The following is a 22,740-nucleotide window of genomic DNA, read 5'->3' as shown; positions in this document are numbered from 1 at the left end:
TCCCCTACCTCCTCCCGGCCTCCCAGCCTCCCCCGACCCCTCCCTGCCTCCCGGCCTCCTCTCAGCCTCTCCCCTACCTCTCCACCCCCCCCCCCCCCCCCGCCTCCCTGCCTCCCTCTGGCCTCCTCCCCAGCCTCCCCCTGCTTCCCCTGCACCTCCCAGCCTCCTCCCCACTTCCCCCTGCCTCCCCCCACCCCGCCTCCCTGCCTCCCCCCTCCCTCTCTGAACACCCCCCCCCCCCCCCCCCCCGCCTCCTCCTGCCCGTCGCAGTCGGGACGCCCTCCTGGGTGCTTTGGGAGCACAAAGACGCGGATGCCTCGGCCCCTGCGCCGCCTCTGTGGGCTGCGGCCCCTGCACAGCCTGGCGCTCGGCCTCCCTGCCTCCCCCGCCTCCCCCCTGCCTCCTCCCAGCCTCCCCCTACCTCCCCCAGGCCTCCCTGCCTCTCCCCGCCCTCCCCCTCACCCCCCGCCTCCCCCTCGCCCCCGGCCTCCCCCCCGCCCCCCGCCCCTCCCCGCCTCCCTCAGGCCCCCCCCCGCCCTCCCCCCTGCGTGCCCCCGGCCCGGCGGGGAGGACGGCCCTCCCCTCGCAGCCGCCCCGCGGGCCCCGCCCTGCTGCGCCTTCTCCAGGGCTCCCGCCGGGGCCCGCGACGCCGAGGGCCGGTGGCTCCGACCGTGACGCCGCGACGCGAGCGAAACCGGAGGCGCCGGGAAGCCGCGGCGGGACGAGCGTTAGCGCGGGGGATGGCGCCCCCTGCTGGCCGCACGCGGGGACGCAGCCGGCGGCCGCCCTGCCCGGACCGCGACCTGGAGGGCAGGTGCGGGGAGGCGGGGGCACCCGGGCACCCCTGGGCGTCACCAGCCCCGAGTTCTAATTCGTCCCGAGACCATCGGCTGCCTCAGCCCTTCCCGGCTCTAAAAACGCCGTCAACGCTTGCAAAGTTCCAGCAGGTGAGCAGGAGGAGGGAAGAGGGAGGAGGAAGGAGGGAGGAGGGGGAGGGGGGAGGAGGAGGCGGCGGCTGCCGGTACGCAGCGGCTCACCCCTCCCGGGCCTACCTGCGCTCCCAGGCGCCTGGGCAGGTCCTCTCCGAGCCGCCACCTCCAAGTCCTGCGCCCGGGAGGCGGCGGCCGCCACTCACTCCCCGCACGGCGGAGGCCTGGGCCCCGGCCAGCCCCTAATCCTTGGAACCTGTGAATGTTCCTTGAAATGGCAAAAGGGATTTTGCAAGTGTGATTAAATTAAGGGGCTTGAGATGGGGAGATAATCCTGGATTATTCAGGTGAGTCTTAAATGCAATCACAGGCATCCTTACAAGAGGGAGAGAGATTTTGCTGCAGAAGAGAAATAAAAGCGGAAAAAAAAGAAGAGAGAGAAAAACGTATTACAAAGGAACGGGGCGGGGAGGGATGTAAGAGGCTACTGCCTCCTTTAAGGATGGGTAAGGGGCCAGAGGCCAAAGAACACAGCTCTGAAAACTGGAAAGGCAAGGAAATGGATGCTTCCCTGGAGGCTCTGTTGATACCTTGATTTTGACCCAGTGAAATTGATTTCAGACTTCGGATTTCCAGAACTATGAGACAATAAACGTGTGTTGTTCTGAACCATCCGGTTTGTAATAAGCAGCCGTCAGAAACTGGTGCACGGCCTTCTACTCTCAACTCTTGTGCTGGGCAGTTGAGATTAGGCAGTTAAAAAAAACAGAGACCCCCCAGGGAGGTTTATAATCTCCTTCCCTTGGGAGTCTAAGAAGCAACAGCCAAAGAGATATTTCGCCACAGAAGATAAGTGAATGACTTATCCGCACATGAAAGATGTTCCATCAGTAGCATTAGGGAGGGCAGATCATGAAAACCACAATGAGATACCACACACCCAGGATGGCTATAATGGAAGTCACTAACAAGCTTCGGCAAGGATGGGGTGGGGGTCTGCGATCCTCAGACACCGCTGGTGGGTTGGTAAAATGGTGCGACCACTTTGGAAAATAATTTGGCAGTTTCTTTAAAAGTTAAGCAAAACTTACCATATGACCCAGCAATCTCACTCCCAGGAATCTATCCAAGACAAGTGAACATTTATGGGGTGCCTGGGTGGCTCAGTCTGTTCCACTCAGTGTCCAACTCTCGATTTCAGCTCAGGTCACATTCTCAGGGTTGTGAGATCGAGACCAGCATCAGGCTCTATTCTGGACACGGAGCCTGGCTAAGATTCTCTCTCTCCCACTCTCCCTCTGCACCCCCACCCTGCTCACACCCTGTGTGTGTCCTCCCTCTCTAACAAAAAACAAACAAAAAAGGTGAGTGAACATTTATGTCCAAAGACATGCATGCAAATGTTCACAGCTGCATTATTCATAAAAGCCAAAACCTGGAAATAACACGCACGTTCATCAACAGTGAATGAAAATGTGATGAATACAATGAAATATTATTCGGCAATAAAAAGGCAGATTACAGACACGCTACAATAGAGATGAACCTCCAAAACATTATACTAAGTGAAAGCAGATCCAAAAGACCACATATTCTGTGATTCCATTTATATGACATCTCAAGAGATAAACCCACAGAAATGGGAAGGCTGGTGGTTGCTGGGACTGAAGGTGGAAACAGAATGACTACAATATACGTAGAAGGGATCTTTTTGGGATGAGGACAGTGTTGTAAAACTGGATTGTGATGATGGTTGCACAGCTCACTTAAAATAGGTGAATTTTAGGGTATGTAAATTATACCTTAGTAAAATTTATTTAAAAAAGAAGGTGCAGCCCAAGTACATAGGTTGATGAAGGCTCAAATATCTTAGGAGTGTTTCCATTTTCTTTCTTTAAGAAAGACACAGAGAGACAGAGAGAGAGGCAGACACAGGCAGAGAGAGAAGTAGGCTCCCTGCAGGGAGCCTGATGTGGGACTGGATCCTGGGTCTCCAGGATCACACCCTGGGCCAAAGGTCGCGCTAAACCACTGCGCCACCCAGGCTGCCCAGGAGTGTTTCCATTTTAAAAGAGGCTCATAGGGCACCTGGGTGGCTCAGTGGTTGAGCGTCTGCCTTTGGCTCAGGTCATGATCCCAGGGTCCTGGGATCAAGTCCCTCATCGGACTCCCTGCAGGGAGCCTGCTTCTCCCTCTGCCTGTGTCTCTGCCTCTGTGTGTCTCTCAAGAATAAAAATAAATAAATAAACACATAAATACATAAATAAATAAATAAATAAAGCAAGCAAGCTCATTAAAAGATTTCAAAACCTAGAGTATGGTGGCAGGCCAAGTGACAACTGGCCAGCACTTGTTCAGGTCATCCTGGTAGGCGGCATCCTGCCACACCAGCAGGTGATCCAGCACTACTGGTGGCCTCCTTTATATTCTGGGGCACAATGAGAACAAAGCTGCACACTTTCCTCTCCCCACCCCTTGGCTAGGGCCCCAGGCAGAAGCTGGTACCTGCCTTACGGAGCCACATTCATGCCACGGTACTCCAGCCCTCATGCCTCCACTTTCTAGAAGGCAGGCATAAAAGCTGCTCCATCCCACCCCCACAGCCAGTTAAGTCCAGCTGCAGCACTTAGAGCTTCCCACTCTGGGAAGGGCTCCGTACTTCATCCCACCCAGCACTTCTCATGCTCCATACAGCTGACAAGCAAAAGGGAGCATGGTGAGGGCAGGAACCATATTTAAGACTTCTGGCATCCTCTCCAGTGTCTCCTCCACAAAATGCCAAGTGTGGACAAAGAGCTGAGCAATATACAATACAATGACTTATAAGTAACATATATTTGGTCATTCAGATGACCAAAATACATCTCTCAGGTGTATTTGGTCTTCATCAGTAGTTCCTGAAAATGCTTCAGGAATGTGAAGGTAAAAGGGGTGTCTTGTTATTAATAAGGTAACTTTCAGACCCCACCCAAGGGCAGGGGTTGGTTATCAGGAGGACCAACCATGTGATTAGGGAGTTTGAATTATCCCACCTCCCAATGCCCCCCTGCCATCGCCCCCTTCTCGAGAGGGAAAAGGGGCTAGAGGTTGAATCAGCCAAATCCCAATGAGTTAGTCAATCATGACTGTGTAATGAAGCCTCTATAAAAACCCACGGGGACACCTTTCGGTCTTTCTTAGAGAGCTTCCACACTTGGGAAACTGGAATGCTCCCATGTGCCACCAAGCCAGGCCCCAAGCTCCATGAGGAGAAAAAGTCCTTTGTTCAAGGCCTGGCCCTATGTAACTCTTCATCTGGCTGTTGTTGATTTGTATTCATCACATGCTTTAATAAACTGCCAAATGTAAATAAGACATTTCCTGAGCTCTGTGAGCAGCTCTAGCAAACTAATCAAACCTAAGAAGGAGGTCACTGGAGCCTCCAATCTGTAGCCAGTTGGTCAGAAGCACAGGTCACAACCTGGGGCTTTCGACTCGTGTATGAAGTAGGGGGTGGGGGGCAGTCTGTAGGACTGAACCTTTAACCTGGGGAGTCAGATGGCATCTCCAGGTAGGTAGTATCAGAATTCACTGGATTCTCAGATACACTTGGGTGCCTGAGAATTGCTTCCTGTTGTGTATGGGGGAACTCCGGCTTTGGAATTAGGCCTGAGAACCTTTAAAACAAATGGTAACCACCTCGTTTTTGAAAGATAAAGAGCCAAACATTAGTGGTAGATTTAAAAAAGATGATCCAGAGAGCTGTATTTCTTTTAATATACAAAAGGGTTTCTTTTTTATTTAGGGTTAAGCTCTAAGGCTGTAGTAAAACCTGGCACATGTGGTGATGCAAACGGAATAAGAACAGAAGACTCTCTCCATAAAAAAAATTCATAATCGAATAAAAAAACAACCAAGTATGAAGGAAAAAGAATCAAGAGTTCTCACCCTCTTCTTTTAGGGGAGTTTAACAGTTCCCTAGCCTGTCCATTGATAAACTCATTCAACTTCGTAAGTTGGTACCATGTGCATACTGCTCCTGTGGACACCTCCTGTGGACCACACTCATCACCTCAAGTGTCTGGGTCACCAGAAGTCTACCTCGGCCCTTTGCTGGGATTATAAACTGAGTCTTGATGCAAACCTCCTCTCCCCCCGCCCCCCAAAAGCACACAGACCTCCTCCCCAGGGAGAGTCGGGAACCACAACACAGTTGGAATCATAAAGAAGTGACAGGCAAGATCAGAATCAAGGTAGTTCTTCCTAAATTCATGAGTGTGTCACCTGACAGTGAGGTTTTTACCTCCAAAGGATAACTCCACTCCTGCCCTCCTTTCTAGAGGCAGTAGCTATGCCCAAAGCCTCTCTGATTGCTCTACCCACACCTGCAGTCCCCTGTTTTGAGAAACATTCTTGCCTTGAGCACCATCTGGAACCTTTGCATGGGGCTTAGGCTGGTAGAAGTTGAAGGGAAGGTGTCTGCAGAGGTCCATCAGGTCAAAAGCAGGTGCTATAGGCCGGCGCTCCTGCGGTGCCACATTCTGACCCACAGAATTTTCCTTCTTAATGTAGGTTCTAGTCAAGAGCCACATTGAGGTCAATAGCCAACATGAGCAAGGCTTCAGTGAACACAACAACTCCAACCAGCAAGTCCAGGTAATTAAAGGATAACTCAACTCCTGAAATACAAAGAAACATTAAAAAAAAAAAAAAAAAAAAAAGATAACCAAATGACAGTCCATTATCTAACAGACTCTCAAAAGCACCTTCAGAGATTTATACTCTTATCCCCTGTCCCTAGCATATTGCCTGGCACGTTAGTAGGTACTTATTTTTTGAGAGAATAAACAAAGGAACTGACTGCTAATGTTTTAGCAAAGCCAAAGCCAGACTTGGAACAAAATGAATCTGGTAATGACTTGTCACCAACTTTTGCTATATACCTCCCTCAAGAATCCTACTCATGTACACAAAGTTAGCTTTGAAAAATGTCCCACATCCTTTTGCAATGTGGATTCTAGATTTCCTATGAGCTAATAACTAAAGGTCTTCCATCTTAGGCATATCAGAAATTAATTTTATCTATTTTTTAAAAGACAGAAACTGTTAAAGTTGAGACCGTTCACCAAGAGAAGCACAAGGGCCAGTTGTACTCCAAAATGTATCCCATCATCATGTAACTTACTATAGATCCAAAGAACTATAACTAGTTTGCATACCATCTAGAAACTATCTTTAGGGCAAAATCCACAGATGCCAGATTTCTGAAACTTCAAGGAGGCTGCCTCACAGAACTTATTTCACCTCGACTCTTGTCACTGCAGGCAATGGACTGAATGTTTATGTCCTCTCCAAATCTGTAGGTTGAAATCATACCCCCAAGGTGATGGAATTAGGAGGTAAAAACTTTGGGAGGAGGGGATTAGGTGAAGAGGGTTGAGCCCTCAGTGGATAGGATTAGTATCCTTTTGAAAGAGGCCCAAGAGATAGCCTTGCCCCCTTCCACCAAGTGAAGACACAGCAAGAAGACGGCTGGCTAAGAACTAGGAAGCGGGTTCTCACCAGACACTGAAGGTGCTGGAGGCTTCATCTTGGACTTTCCAGCCTCCAGAACAATTTCTGTTGTTTATCAGCACCCAGTCTATGGTATTCTGTAACAGCGGACCAAATGGACTGAGACATTGCCTTATCTAGTCACTTGGAGGGCACAGGAAGAGAAAAAACATGGAAAAATTTCAAATTGTTGGTCACAAGTAGATTCCAAGCCATAAGATATTCAGTTAATACATACTAAGCCCGTATTTTGTGCCAAACTGAATCTCCCTTTGAGACAAAAACTAAGAAACACACACACACACACACACACACACACACACACACACAAACCTAAAGAACTATGCAAACAGCATTGCAAGATCACCCACCTGCCCTTAGAGCCCAATAGCATCTTTGCTGGAGTTTCAACATCTAGCATGCAAAGAGCCAGACAAAACCTTTGATGTCTGGTTGAAGCTTTTGTTCAAGACCCGAGGACCAAGGTCACACAGCAAGTTGGCAAGAGGAGAAAGAGAAATCCTGTCCATTGATCTGCCCGTGATGGCACCAGACAGTTTATATTATTTCAGAGGTGACTGTACCAAATGGATTACCATCACCAGCAATAGCTCCTTTAAAAAGCTAAGGGCATCAGCTAGTTCATTACCAACTGCTCTGCCAAACCGGCTCAGAAGAAGCTCACTTAATCCCGTGCAAGTCCCCGGCCAATTTTATCTTTGGTAAGAAAACGTCTAAAAGCAAGGGCATGACAGACAGAGCCTTGGGGGAGACAATGAGATGTTCAAGTTCAATGCTACATACACCCACTTCTGATCAGGGTCAGGAGTGGCATCCTTAGGGAAGTGCTTCAACACCAAAGTTTGCACAGGAGAAGTCAGCACAGCGAAGATTCTTATAGTAAATGGTTTTATGCCGTGTTCCAAGTTCTAGAACTGATTCTGTACTTTGTATCCTCCCGAGAATGTTTGCTTTTTGGTGTTTTGTGGCCAGAGGCATCAGAATGAGAGCTCAACCCTGATCTGAGGATGGTATAGATCTCACAGGAGATCCCAGCAGCTCGTAAGCGTACAAACGAGAGGGCATCTGGGCAACCAGTGCCTTTGTGAGGAGTGTGCACACGCAGCGTGCCAGGCTGCGTGGGGTATGGTCTTCATACTCCTTTTGGCAGCGACATTAGTAAGAGCCAAATCTGTTCACACATTCTGCTCCATTATCACAGAACTCCAGGCCAATTTCACACTCGTTCGCATCTAAAAATAGAAGAATAGACTACTCTGGTTAGTCTCACTCTCTGGTCCCTTCTGCTGTACTATCCTCCAGACTATTCCAAAGACTGATCATCTGCCTTTTCCTACTCTTGCTGGTCTCGTGCTGTTCCTTGAACACATCAGGCCCAACCCTGCCTCATGGCCTCAACACCATCTGGAGGCCGGCCTCCTCCCCCGGCTGGCTAGCTGCATGGCCCTCTCGCAGGGGTCTTCCCAACAAGCCTTTCCCTTCCAGCCTTTAAACTGCCACGATGACCACATTTCTCAGTAGAACCCATCAACTTATCAACTAATGTACTCTAGTCGTCTTGCTTGTCTCTTGGCTAGACCGTAAAGTCCATAGGGAAGGAATTAGTCTTTTAGGTCCACTATTGAACCGTGAGTACCCGGGACAATGCCGATGCATAGTGGGAGTGTAATAAAATATGACATAAATAGATGAACTACTAGCCAACCCTCCCGTGGACTGGGAGGCAAGCATAACTTTTCCATGATGAAGACTAAGAAGGGGCCTGCTCTCCACAGGAAAGGACATGGCCTAGCACCAGGGGACTTCTCCTATTGACTCAGCCCTGTCTGAATCATGCTGTAATCTTCCAAGCATAGTAAATACCGACTACCACCAGCTGCCAAGAAACCCCTCCATCCCCTCAAGAAAAAGGACCTCTTTTCTCCATCTCATGGGTTCCTAGAGCATCCTTGATGAGGGTCCTTAGCTGGTAAGATAGAGAAGCAGGCACACTCGTCGCTTGAGATCTTAAGTGTAACCAGAAAATGTGTGTGATGTCCACAGCATCTTTCCTGAGAATGTTTTGGGAGAGAAGAAAACACAATCCAGATACCCTTGGTAGAGGAATATTCCTTTCTGAAGAACGTTCAGTTTAGACAATATAGACATAAAACTGTATCGTAGATGGTTGAATTCATCAATTTAGTTCCTTATCCAAATTCTGGTCTTTTCCATGAAGTCACAAGCCTTAGTTCTTGTCTGTAGAAGAGTTTCTCTCTCTCAAGAAAATTTAGCCTGAGGAAGTGGTTTTTTAAATCACGCTCTCCCTAGGATGTTAGCTGCTCCAGTTTATTTTATTTTTTTTTTCATTTGTTTTTATTTAAGTTCGATTTCGCTCGTTGTATTTTACCAAATTGTTCTCCCATTTACAACAAGGCAAGGGAAAGTCGTGTCAAAATCTTGTCTAACGCTCTAGTTGTTTTGTTTTTTTTTAGAATTTTATTTTTAAGTAATCTCTACACCCAGCCAGGTGCCCCCTGACACTCTAGTTTTAACACTTGATAGGATTTCCCCTTTTTATTTCAGGTACTTGGACTATATATAAATGATTTAGGCTTTCCCCCGCCCCCTGAAATGGAATAACCGCATATTAACACATCTTGAATAAACAGCTAAACCTCTAGCACATGTGCTTTTCCATTCTAGAGCCAGCCTGCTCTCAGCATTTTGGGATGAACAGTAGTCCTTTTGTCCTAAGCTCGGTAAGCAAAAGCAGAGATCGTATGAGACCACCCTTGCTCTTTATGACAGCTGGTCAGCACTCAACACATCCCTACCAACTGATTATGGAGGCTGCCTTCAGCCCCCACACGCAAGGGAGTATTGCCCCCACCCCCACCCCCGCCACCAAAAAGGTCTGGTGCACCGCAGCCCTAGGTAGATAGCCGTTGCTTATCTCTAACAGAGTCTTTTTCTGAATACATTTTAAGAACAGAAGCTAAAGGCAACGTAATTCTAGAAAAGAACCGCTAAGTGACAATCCTCATTAAAGTCAAGTCTTCCTGAGAAAAGGAAAGAAACTTATTATGTTCTCATGAGTGGCACCTGCTACAGATCTCTTCCCTTTCGAAAGACAAACGAAAACCCACAATGCTACATGGCCCACACACATCAGTGTGTGCACTCCCATTCATGCTGTAGGCACACAGGCTTGTGTATTTTCAGAAATTTGTATTGCTATAGTCTTTGAGTGGCTAGAAAGGAGCCAAGTGGAGGTTACTGGAATTTATTTGATCTTCTTCAACCCTCGTATTTCTGACTTTTATCATAATAATCCCGTGATAGACAGTGCTGTATGAGTTGTCCAAGTTCTATCTTTCCGGGATTTCTAGAAGGGGAATATGTGAGCCTGAGAACCATTTGTTTCAAGTTCTTGATATATGTGTTAACCTGTTTTCCAGAAGGTGCAAGATTATCTATAGCCCTGTAAGCAATGTCTCCTAACCACTCACACTTGCTAGACTATATTACATGCCATCCACTGTTCTAAGCTCTTTGCATGAACTCATTTAATCTTCAGAACAATCTTAGGAAGTAAGTACTATTATTCCCATTTTCTAGAAGAGGAAACTGAGGCACAGAAACTATCCCTGATCTTTTTTTACAGGAAGAAAGCTAGTTTGAGGAATAATCATATTGTCAACCTAGGGTGAACACTGAGGGGAAGCAGAGTTAGGACACTTAGCGATGCTTCCTAACAGCCTAAGATTGTATCCATCTGAACTCTGAGGACATAGGGGTGAGGGATGGGTGCTCCTCTGTACCATTTAAGTAGCTATGGTCCTTCCCCTGAACAGCTCAGCAGCCAATTCAGAGATCCAGCAATCATGCAACTGGTAGTAGTATCCCCGCCAATTAGGTCTTAGTAAGTTAGAAACTTCTAGAACTAGAACCTTCATTAAACTCACGTGTGGACTTCATAAAGCTAAGATAAGAAAACAGATTTGGAATGGGGACTTTCCAAAACTCTATGAGGGACTCAGCAGGGACTAGAGCCTAACCACCTAAACCCCAGTCTGTCTGACATCCCTTGCTCATGCCCATTGCCCCTCACTTGTGTTCCCTGATTGCAGCCAGAAGGCAGACCAGCAAGTCCGGGGGAAGGAGGACAGTTTCCCACCTGGCTGAGGGCCAATAGCCAGAAGAGGGAGGAGAAGGAGAAGGGAGAGGGAGGGTGGTGGAGAGAAAGAGAAAATGTGGGTGTGCAGTGGTAGGGATCCCCAGCAAGGACTGCTGACCTCATCACTAGAACAGGAAGGGTCTGTGGGCACACGGGTACGTAGCCCAATCCTCAGCTTCCCACCTGCTTAGCTTCTCTCACCACAGATGTGAACCCTGTGAGAGAGCCCCCCACTCAAAGACTCTTTGAGGTGGTCTGACTCAACCATCACTGAACTAAGACACCTGCCGGAGACGGGCGAGAAGAGACCCCTGTCAACGAAGCACACCAACAAGGCTTTCGTCTCACATGCCTCTTTGGGCTTTTACCCCACCCCCACCCCACCCCTGCCACCAACCCCCTCCGACCTGAAGCATGCTCTTGTGGCTTGCACGTACGTCTGTGTTTACATCAGACTTGGGAATAGTTTCTCGGACAAGGGCCCCAGGGCCATACTGCTCTTCAGGTCAGGCCTAGGAAATATAAAACCATAGACACCATACTCTAAAAAGGTACTGAGTTTGAGTACTTGTAAGGTTGGGGAGGCACATAGCTTGAAATTCTGGATCAGAAAGGCTAATTTATGGTCCGTTTCCTGACGTGCCCGGTGCAAACCATACATTGTGAATATGCCCAACTACACAGCCCCCCTTCTGCTATTGGCTTATACGACGGCTGTAGAGGATTCGGGTCTGTAACCGTGATTAGTGGGTTTAGAATACATCTAGCACTCTCCAATTATGAAATCTCACCTCTCGGGTTATGCTGAAATGCTAAAAAAGAGCCATTTCCAGAGAGTAAGTAAGGTATTATTATATCTTCACGAGTCACAGGAGAAAGTGAAAGAGAAATTCAGTTTTGCTCTCCTGTTTATAGGAGTCAAATTCCTATAGTGTTTCGCACTTAATGCAGACCTTGATAGTGGTTTAAGTAGTAGATGAAACCTATTCAGCTCACATTCGGTGCCAGGGTGCTGATGTTCAATACGTTCTGTATAATTCAACCACTTGATCCTCAGGATCCCTGGGCGGCTCAGTTGGTTGAGCGTCGAACTCTTGGTTTCAACTCAGGTCGTGATCTCAGGGTCATGAGATCAGCAGCACGTCGGGCTCCGTGCCCAGTGGGGAAACTGCTTCCTCCTTCTCCCTTTCCCTCTGCCCTTCTCCTCTGCTTGTGCACATATATTCTCTCTCTCTCAAATAAATAAGCAAAATCTTTTTTAAAATGTCAGTTAATCCTCACAACCCTGAGGTACTATCATTTCCATTTTACAGAGTATGAAACAGAGGTTGAGTGACTTACCCCAGGTCACATGGCTAGAAGGCCGCAGAGTCAGAATTTAGAACTAAGCTCTCTGGCTCCAGACTCTGCACGTAGAGCAAAACCCCTTGTGAGACTGTATGTGGGTTTGACTTCCTTCTCCTATCACCGGTGTCGAGGTGCTTGGGGTACCAGCCGCAGAGGATTAGGGACAGCAGCATTTTATGTAGTGGAGTCTCAACCGGCCTTCACTCTTCCATGACCAAAGACTTATTTTTTATTTCTGAGAAGAAAAAAAAAAAAAACGGAGTCAGAAATAATCATGACAGAGTTGGAGGGACCCGAGAACCTGCCTACTTCCATGACCCTTCCTCCCTCGTTTGGAGAGTCAAACTCCGTTCTCTGTGTCTTTGGGCGCTTAGAGCAGTGAGCATCTGCTCATGATGCAGTCTAATCCATCTCAGAATAAGGAGGTAGCTTTCTCAATAGTAAAAAGGAAAACTTCTGACAGCATTTCAAATCCAGCAGCTGCCAAGTTATCCTTTTCAATAATCTTCAAGACTCCCCTCTCTCCTGATAACTCTGCCTGGGTTCCAGCTTGACAAAGCTTGTCAAAGTCGCCTTCAAAGTATGTTTTTCAGAACACAGCTGTTAAAAAAAAAAAAAAAAGAATAGAGCTGTGTCAGCCAGGGTAGAAGTACAGCAAATAAAGGAGGATTATCACCTCCCTTGATCTACATCATCTACTTCTATTAATATGGCCCAAGTGTCTGTTCTCCAAACAGTTCTGAAATAGCCCTGCCTGTGATACCCCATCTCAACTCCTAATCCCAATTACCCTCCAACTTCTAAAGTTGCCTCTTGATGCTAACTGACCAAAAAGAGGCTTTTGAGGAAGGAAACACAGTGATAACCCTCTAGGCCAGAGCAGAACATGATCTTGAAACCACGGTTTTGTGGCCTTCAAACCCAATAAGTGATTAAAATAATCACAAGTCAAAGTCTCAAAGCTTCAAGGTTTGAACTGTTTTCAGTTCAAACTAAAGGTCTAACTCCAGCAACTCCTGTTGCCAACCCCGAGGCTGCTCTGTGTTTCCGGCTCTTCCCACCTTCAGACTCTACAGGATCCTTCTTCCCAACCCTCCTGCGTTTGGGCATGCTTGAGCGTCACTCCTGGACCACAGCATTTAACTGCTATGCAAACACAGACCCTCCAGAACTCTTCCTCTCTGGAGGCACACAGGAGCTTTGGGCTGGCTCCCTGGGGCCTGTGGCGAGCAGAGCCCGCCTGCTCCATGTGACGCCCGATAGCCTGAGTGAGAAAAACATCTTCCTTTACTTCCAAGCCACTGAGATGAGATGTTGGGGGTATTTGTTACCACGGTATACCTAATGTGTTCCGACTCCATTATTAAATTCCTGAAAGGAAAACAAAAAAACAAACAAAAAAAGAAAAAAGAAATTCCTGAAAGGAACGGAGTTTCCCCCCAACATTTCCTAGATCCTTCTTTTTTCTTTTTTAATTTTATTTATTTATTCATGAGGGACACAGAGAGGCAGAGACACAGGCAGAAGGAGAAGCAGGCTCCCTGCGGGGAAGCAGGACTCGATCCCAGGACCCCGGGATCACGCCCTGAGCTGAAGGTGCCCCCGCCAGGTGCCCTCCCCAGATCCTTCTTACACCACCTAGTATCTCCTGAGAGCTGACCCTCCCCCGATACTTTTCCTTCTTTTTCCCAATTGGGCTTAAAAACTCTCTTTGCAGTGAAAATGCTTAGGATCATAGAAGCCCACCTGCTACTGACAAACCAGAAAGACCATCTCATCCTAAAGTCTGACACAACAGCTCCTTCTAGAATCTGTAGCATCAACAGAGGCCCTTACCACCCTCAGGGCGGCCCTGCCCTCCAGCTGCTGATGATGAAGAAAGGGAGGGCGAGGCCGTCAGGACAGACTGAGGTTCTGTGCCGCCTGACCTTGGAGTCAAGCTCCCCCTAGGAACAGCTCTCTGCGGGGGGCAGCGGCTTCACTGCAGGGGGAGTCAACCCAGAAAATGAGAAATTTTGTAAACGGCCTCCGGGCAGAAGCCCTTCCAGCCACGGATGTGACGTGGGCCGTGACGGAAACGAGGAGGGCCTACTCCCCTAAAGAGGTACCAAGTTGCTGCAATTTTGTTTTCTGCTCGGCAGGGTCCCCAGATACCCAAGTGCCAGGCCTTGGAGGGGGGCTTGCCTGCCTTCTGGTCCATTAGGTACCTCATGGCACTTAGGGGGCGCCCAGGGTATGCAGCGCCTACTCACCTAGAGTAGGATCAGCTTCCTGGGCTCCCCCTCACCCCCCAACTCCCCAACTCCAAACCATGGGATCTGAGGAAGACAAGTCTAAGTTCAGCCTGATAGGATTCTAAAACCTAATATTTTGTTGGCAGAGTAGGGTGGGGGGTAGTGGAAAGATATGGGGGGCGGTGGAGAGAAGTACATATTTTCCTGTGAGGACTTGGGAGGGAATACCTGGCACTCATGAACTCGCTGGATCTCCCTTGATGGAAATAAGGAAAGCATCCAGAACGGAGAACATGACTTCAGAGCATTTTTTAAAGCCACTTCCCCTCACTCTAAGCCCTTCCTCACCAGGATTCCATAAAGCCTCGTCATAAGCTCTTCTTCTGTTGGATTTATCATTGGATTTCCTGAAGTCCCTAAAAAGATACTCCGAGGAGAGGTGACATTCATCTGACATTCATCAGCTGTGTGCCAAGAACTTTCTGGGCCCCACAGTAGATACCAGCGAACACATCAGGTGACCTGTCCTCGCGCCACTCACATTCCAGTGAGACGTGCCGTAAACAAGAAAACTGCTGATGGCGATGAGTGCCCTGTAAACTAAACAGGGTGATGTGACATCGACTGCTGGTGGCATCGGAGCTGAGACCTAGAGGGACGAAAAGGAGTCGGGCAGGTCAAGGGCTACCGCTGCTCTGGAAGTCAGGAAGTCAGGCTCAGTGAGGGACACAGCCCAGGTGAGTTTCCAGGAAGGGAAGGGAAGGGGGGGAGAGGGAGAGGGAGGGGGGAGGGAGGGGTGGGGAAGGCAAACCTCAGACCTAGTCCTCTTAGGCCTGCCCCACTGCAAAGCAGCACTTAAAACAACCCAACTTGAGGTTTCAACGCTTGAGGAGCCCCTCCACCATCCACCACAACAAGATGGCAGCCCCTCGTTGCCTGTCCTTCCCACTTGCTGCTGTCCGTAACCAAGGTTGCGATGGCCAGGCCATCAGTGGTAGAAGTCTTCACCACTCAGCAGGGGAAGGAAGCACTGGGGGCTTGGGGCCTTGTGTCCTGGCCTCGTTGGGGACGAGGGTGCAGTCCCCCACAGGACGGCTGAGGGGTCACCTGTGGCCCCACAGAGCAGGCCATGGGGCTGGGTGACAACCTGGTATTTCTCACCCCTCCACCCTGAAGGTGCAGCCTGGCTGTGGCCAGTGGGTGGAAGGTCCTGGACCGTCTGGTGCTCAATCCTGGCTTCCGCAGCACTTCCCCAAACCGGGGGCCCCTCTGGGAGGGATCTGCTCTGCCAGTGGTCAGGCGAGGAGTCTAGGCTCTCTGCCCTGGTCACCCTGTACAACATCTGAGCCATTTCTCTAGATTTCTCTTTTCAGGGGCAGTTGCAGACCCCGACGCTGTCTTCTCCTTGCCTGGAAAGAACCATGAGGACTTGGAGGGCCATTCTGAGGGGGCTGGCAGTGGACAGTCCACCAAACCATCCAATACAGGTTTACCCTGCAACTTGGGCTTTCAGAAACCAGTAGTGAGTGAGTAGGGCTTTTGTTAGACCCCTTCCTCCATGCCATGCCTCGCTTAGCTGTAGCCCTTGGGCTATGAAGATTTCACCTCTGAAGAAAGGATCTTCTTCCCACCAGGTATAAGGGTAAGGGAGTACAGATGCCCTCTAGCCCCTGTGGCTTCCTCAACCTCTGCCCTTCTGCATCCCAGACCCACGTGGGTGACACTCAGGTCTGAGATGGTTTCTAGCTGCCACTTTGGGGCCAGGCCAATGAGGCTGCTCACTACCAGGGGATTCTCTGCTCACAGGGGACTCTCTCTGGGGCTTGGCAAAGACATAGTACTGGCCTCGGAATACACTTCTGGGGGGTCGGGAGGTCAGTCTCACGGAAAGTAGCATCACGTGGGCAGCCAGTGCCCGTGTGCCAAACATCAGACTCCCAAAGTGTCTGCACACACGACAGGCCTTCATTTCCACCGTGGAGGAGGCTCCCCAGACGGTGACCTCATCCTGGCTCTCGGGAGTCCTTATGGCCACAACCCATGGATACAAATGACAACATACCTGTCAGGCTTGGGCCAGATGGTCCAGCTGCACCAGATGTTTAGTGGCTGGCTGGACAGATTCTGTGACAATGAAAACCCCCCAAATGGGTCCCTCAAAACCACATGGCACCTTTGGATTGAAACATATACTACCCTGATGCTTTGCCTTACCTCTGTGGAAAAAGGAATGAGGGGATAGGGAGTAGGAAGGATGAAGAAGGAAACAGGTTGTGGAAGACCCAGCTAATAAATCAGAAGAACACTATAGATACAACCCTACTCCTCCCCAACTAAGACAGAAGGCTCACCTTGGGCTGTGCTTAAGGGACAAAGCTACTGACTTCTCAGAAAGCACTCAGCTCATGGGTCACCACCTCCAGAAACTTCCCGCCTACTTCCCCAGAACTCCTCCTTGGGAGGAGTTGGCCACAGTGCCCTGAGAGTCCTTGCACCCTGACAGTAGTCACACAGAGCATTTGTCACGGGGCATCTGGCCAGCAGCAGTTTGTCCCTAACCACTGTGAGCCACCAATCCTAGAAGCTGGCCGCCTCCCAGTGGCTACTGCCCAACAGCACACTCAAGTGCCTGCTGGATGCAGTGTGGCGTTGCCGTGTCCACAGCCTCGGCTCCTGAACAGAGAGACAGACATCACAGGGGCTGAGGGTACACTTGTTTCCCACCCTGACCCAGACCTGGGAAAGCGATGAGGGAAGCAAACTGTCCAATCCGCAGTTTATCAGCAAGTAAGGCAATGGTGACACTTGGAATATCCCCCTGCGAGGTCTCTTAAGAGGGCCTTCGTGGGCCTTCTACCACCCGCGGCAGGTGCTCACAGCTGGGTTGCATGTGAGTCACCTACCATTTGCCTCTTCCTTCCGGCTGCCCTGAAGTCTCTCGCCATGGCCTCGGTTCTCAGAAGCCATGGCTACTAACTTGGGCAGCGAGCAGCTTTGAGAGAATAGGCAAAGCCCAACATCTAGGCCCTGTGAGAGCCCCTCTCTGCCCTGCAGTGAACCAGGTCTAAGTGCTCCAGGAAGGGATTCCCAGGCAGCCAGGTAGCACTGATGTGGAACACCCTGAAGAAAGCTGCCTACAGCCTTAGCTCCCTAAAGAGACTGGGAGTTTTATCCAATTCTGCAAAGTTAGAACTGCCACGTTTAAGCAGACATGGCAAGAAAATACCATGACAAAATACCTGCGTCTGGCACTCCAGGTGACCGGGAGCTCTCCAGGACGCTCCCCTTACACAATCATATCATGAATTTCGTGCATACACACAATTTTTCATTTGCAAGGAGGAGGGCTCTATGTACTCCTTCCCTGCCTTACTCTCCAGAGAAAACCAGGAGGGAGTTAGAACAGCGAGAACTTGCTAGAGACATGTTGACCTGAGGGTGGTTAGGGACACTAAGGCCCAGGGCTGGCAGCATGATGAGGTCAGGAGTCTGGGACTGGTGCCCTGAGGAGAGTCCTGGAGGAGCTGGTATGCTTCCAGATTGCTGCATGTCAGCCTACAAACAAAAGCGCATCCTCTTTGAAAGTAAGCATTCCAGTTTAGGCCTCGAGCAGGGGTCCATAAACTATAGCCCACAGGACAAGTCCGGCAGCTGCCTGCTTTTGTAAATAAAGTTCTACTTGACAACAGCCAGGTCCATTCATTTATATGAATGTTGGAAGTATTCTATAACCTGTCCCGCCCTGGGAATAACTCAGAAGCAAAAGCAGTAGCTACTCGATACATGTGGCCACTGTGAACATGAAATGTGGCTTATGTGACCAAAGAACTGAACTTTCAACTTTAAGTTTAATTAATTTTAATATAAATAGCCACATGTGGCTATTAGCTATCATTAGTGCAGCATAGATTAAGATCAAGCCCTTTTAGCAAGATGACAAGAACCAATTCACACTCGAAGATTTCTTGGAATTATCAGATAAAGATAATTATATGAAACAATGTTTAAAGAAATAAAGGACATAATCATGGGGCGCCTGAGTGGCTCAGTAGGTTAAGCATCTGACTCTTGATTACACTTGGGTCATGATCTCAGGGTTGTGAGGTCAAGCTCTGCTTCGGGCTCTGTGCTGGGCATGGAGCCTGCTCAAGATTCTCTCTCTCCCTCTTCCTCTGCCCCTCACTCTGCCAAAAAAAGAAAGAGAAAGAAGGAGAGAATCAAAGCAAAACGATATGTTGGGAGGGGCCCCTGGGTGGCTCAGTTGGTTAAGCGGCCGACTCTTGATTTGGGCTCAGGTCATGATCTCGGGATCATGAGATGGAGCCCCGAGTCAGGCTCTGTATTCGGCGGGGAGTCTGCTTGAGGTTCTCTTCCTCTGCCCCTCCCCCTACTCTCTCTCTTTATCTCTTTAAAGTAAAAAACTAAGTCTTAAAAAAAAAGACATATTGGGAATAAATGGACAGATTGAAAAATAAGTGAGTTTATAGAAATGAATAACTGAACTAAAATTTCATGACTACCGATGTCTACAATATACTTGAAATTCATCCAAACAATAAGATGAATAGATGGGTGGATTGACAGTTGAATGGATAGACAGATATGATAAAGTATGATAAAATGTAAATAGCAGAAGGCAGGTAGTGGGTATATGGCTATTTGTTGCAAAGGTCTTTTAATTTGGTCATGTTTAAAAAATAATAAAATGTCAGAAAAAAAAATAGTCATGAATCAAATAAAGCACCCAAATGCAGCACAGAGAGATATGTATATGAAAATATGAGAGAAGTTAAGAGAGTCTTAGATATTTAGGGGTACCTGGCTGGCTCAGAAGAGCATGCAACTCTTGCTCTTGGGGTCATAAGTTCAAGCCTACGTAGGGTATAGAGATTAGTTTTTAAAAGGAAGAGAGAGACTTAGATATCTAATTGGAGCTCCAGAAGAAACAGAGAATAGAGGAAAAAAATATCTGAGGAAATGGTTGCAAGTTTCTTTGAGCAGATGAAAAACATGCACCCACAAATCCAGGATGCATAGTGTAGCAACTCAAGATGGCAGTAAAAATCTTGCCTCTCCACTCATTGAAAGGTGGAGTCTAACCCTTCTCCCCCTTGAACCTGGGTTGGCTGGGGTGACTTGCTTACGTAATAGGCCACAAAGTCAAGCTGTATGATCCCCAGGCTAGTCAGAAGCAGCTTTTCAGCTCCCACCTTGGTCTCTTGGAAACCTCAGGAAAGCCAGCTACCTTACAAAAAAAATCTGACTAGAGAGGTCTCAAAACTACATGGAGAAAGCGGGACATATCTGCACCCAGCCTCCCAGATATCCCCACCAACATTCATGTTATAAATGCACATGGAAGTCATTCTGGACCCCGCAGACCAGTGCAGTTATCAGCTACATATCACTAAGGGACTTCAGTCCATCCCATGTGGAGTGGGAGGACGGCTCTGCTGCGATCTGCCTAAATTTCTGACCCACAAAAGTAAGAGATTGAAAAAACATTGCTTCTTTAAGCGATTAAGTTTTGGGGCAGTCTGTTACACAACTAGCTAGAAGACAGCATTCCCAAGCAAAATTTAAGATAACAAAGGAATACAGACAGACATAATAAAATAGGAAAGCATTAAAGACAAAGAGAAGATCTTAAAATAAGTCAGAAAAACAGGATTGATCACCTTCAAGAAATGTCACTGAGCAGGCTTTTCTGTGGAAGCAATGGAAACCAGGAGACCCGGGAGTCATTTCTTAAAGATTCTCTTGAAAAAAGTAACTGTCAACTTAGAGTCATGTACCCAGCACAACTATGATGAAAGAACTTGGAAGACGTTAGATAAATAAGAATTTATCTCCAATGCCTCGCAAGAAACTTCTTAAGTTCATCTAGAGAAAGATGGTTTGAAATACTGAGAAGGATGTGAATAAAATGCTAAGTACTTACTAAAGTTGTTCTGGAGTAGCTCAGGCTCCAGAGAGAGTACACCCTCTTCCTTGGGAGACAGAGGGGACATAACAGTAGGTGTCCTTACTGCTTAGGCTCATTTCCCAGAAGGGGAGCCTGGAAAGCTAGGGACAGACACTGGCATGTCCCAGGCGAAGTCTCTCCACACCTGCCCCGGGAGATGGGTAGACTGCCAGGGCTTAGCTTCCTATAAAGTGAGCCCCTTGGAGGGCTGGGAGGCCATTTCAGCATGTTCCTCAAGGGTCTCCCCAGAGGAGGCCACTGCCCAGCTGGTTTGCTGCTCTGAGGCTAACTAAGCAATTATAGAAGGCTTTGGCCCTGAGGGAGCTTCATTTCCAGGGGAAGGACCAGAGAATGTGAAAGCCAGAACCTGGGAATAACTCAGAAGCAAAAGGATACCGGTCTTCTTCCGTCCAGTCTTCTTCCCTCAAGCAGGTTTGTTATTCTGTGCTCTCTCTGCCACAGGAGAAGATGGGAAATAAGTTCCCACTTCACCTTACGTAGTGAAGACCAGGCACTGAAACACTGGAAACTCTGTCCTCGGGCTCAGGTCAGGAAGTACTCACTAAACTTTTAGAAGCTAGCTCTGCTCCAGTCAGATTTGGAAAGAGAGGGCAGCCCGGGTGGCTCAGTGGTTTAGCGCTGCCTTCAGCTCAGGGTGTGATCCTGGAGACCTGGGATGGAGTCCCGCGTCGGGCTCCCTGCATGGAGCCTGCTTCTCCCTCTGCGCCTCTCTCTCTCTCTCTCTCTCTCTCTCTCTGTGTCATGAATAAATAAAATTGTTAAAAAAAAGAAAAAGATTTGGAAAGAGAGCCAGACCAGCCAGCAAGCTCTGCAGAAAGTTTGGATTGCAGGTCTGAGGAGTTCAGCAGAGAGGCCAGCACCCACTCTGCTCTTTCCATGACTGGATAAACCCTGGGAAACGGCTGGACTTGGGGGGCCAGGGGAAGGGCCCACCTCCTAACTCATCTCCCTGCTTCTACTCTATGGAATGGTCCATTCTGCAGAGCAATTTCTGTTCAGACATACCACACCATTTATATCTCAAAACTCCAGAAGCCTGCCCTCATTCAGGCTTCAGTCCCCAGGGGACGCAGCAATGAACAAAATCAGAGTCTGTTCTTCTATGCAGCTTATGTCCTAGTGGGTGTGATGATCCCTTCATTAAGATCTAAGTTCTAGGAAGAAAAACCTAAGAAAGTGGTGGGAGGGGACTATTTTTGACTGTGATTAGAGATGATTTTGCTGCATCCCTGGAGCTTAGAATAAAGCAGTGCCCAGCAAATGGTAGCTGGTCACTGAATGCAGGCTGACGATGTGACTAAGGGTCTGTCAATGATCTGATGCTGTGTCACTTGGCCGGGACATAAAGACAGTAATCATAAGACCAGCGGAGGGGGATCCCTGGGTGGCGCAGCGATTTGGCACCTGCCTTTGGCCCAGGGCGCGATCCTGGAGACCCGGGATCGAATCCCACGTCGGGCTCCCAGTGCATGGAGCCTGCTTCTCCCTCTGCCTGTGTCTCTGCCTCATTCTCTCTCTCTCTCTCTCTCTGTGTGACTATCATAAAGAAAAAAAAAAAAAAAAAAGACCAGCGGAGAGACCTACAGGGAGAGGTTACAACGTAGGTTACACAAACCTCAGACCACACAGCTCCTCTGTCTCTGTGGGTAATAACCAGAGTCCACTGCGCAGACACGGATGCGGAGTAGGACAGTGGCCTTCAAACTCAAGTGAGCATCAGAACCACCACGTGGCGGGCTTGTCAGAGATTCCTGGGCCGTGTCTCCAAGCTTTGATTTAGTAGGTCTGGGCTGGGGCCTGAGTGTTAGCACGTCTGATAAGTTTCCAGGTGATCATGATTCTGGTCTGGGTACCTCACTTTGAGAACCATCAATGTAGGTCAAACTACATAATCCCCTTGGTTCATCTCTGCCCCGGAGGAGAAGAAAGCCAGCATGCCGGCAGTTCCTTACACCACATGGGTGGTGATAGCTGGTCTTTGCTCATCATGTGCCATCCCTCCTCTCCATGTCTTTGCTACCCTTCATGGAAGGGCCCCCTTCACCTCCTAGCTAAACGCTGCCAAACTCAAGTCTCACCTCTGTGGAGCTCCCCGTGGCTACACTGACTCATAATACCCTCCCCTCTCCTCCCACCTGTGCAACTGCTCTTGGGGTTTAGCCACTAGATCATCTTTCTAATCACTAACTTTCCTAAGTACTACGCGCTTGCCTCCCGTCATCTCAGACCAGGAGCAGAAGGGCAAGCCCAGGCTGCAAATGTTCCCTAAGTTGGCTCAGAACCATGGCTGGCACGAGATTCCACAGAGCCCGCTGCTGTGTTGCTCCCACTATCTGGAGATGACGCCCAGCCCGAGGAACTCGCAGCTCTCTAAGTAGCCCCCAGGGGTATCTTAGGGAATCCCAGGACAGGACTTCATTCTGGGTCAGCTGGAGACAGAAGAAGGAAATGACAGTGGAAAGTTCACTCTTTCCCTCCAAAGCTTCTAAATCTAGGCTTGTCAAATATACACAAGCAGCCTTCTCTTTAGAC

At 48.8% G+C, this 22,740-nt stretch overlaps 2 long non-coding RNA genes across 5 annotated transcripts in view; one reads left to right on the top strand and one right to left on the bottom strand.

Annotated features, from left to right (window-relative positions):
* The first annotated feature begins 727 nt into the window (after positions 1–727).
* Positions 728–21,497, top strand: LOC112673353 (uncharacterized). 2 transcript variants are annotated; one of them, XR_007413641.1, is made up of 4 exons: positions 728–947; positions 13,706–14,092; positions 14,574–14,959; positions 15,582–21,497. It is a non-coding gene; the product is annotated as an uncharacterized LOC112673353 (long non-coding RNA). The 2 variants fall into 2 exon arrangements; XR_003144744.3 differs by lacking the exon at positions 13,706–14,092 and having other exon boundaries at positions 741–947; positions 15,582–18,273.
* Positions 4,676–22,740, bottom strand: part of LOC112673366 (uncharacterized) — a 28,849-nt gene continuing 10,784 nt past the window's right edge. The window contains exons 3-7 of one of the 3 annotated variants that reach the window (XR_004819217.2): positions 14,571–14,871; positions 11,983–12,223; positions 11,049–11,153; positions 6,471–6,605; positions 4,676–5,587 (exon numbers count right to left, since the gene is read on the bottom strand). This is a non-coding gene — a long non-coding RNA (uncharacterized LOC112673366). The remainder of the gene's footprint in view (positions 5,588–6,470; positions 6,606–11,048; positions 11,154–11,982; positions 12,224–14,570; positions 14,872–22,740) is intronic. The other 2 variants (XR_004819218.2, XR_003144759.2) reach the window with 2 other exon arrangements.

Source organism: Canis lupus, chromosome 10 (assembly GCF_003254725.2).
Source record: "Canis lupus dingo isolate Sandy chromosome 10, ASM325472v2, whole genome shotgun sequence".
Classification (NCBI taxonomy): domain Eukaryota; kingdom Metazoa; phylum Chordata; class Mammalia; order Carnivora; family Canidae; genus Canis; species Canis lupus.
Note: the sequence above shows the minus strand (reverse complement) of the source record. Positions and strands in the feature narration are given on the sequence as shown.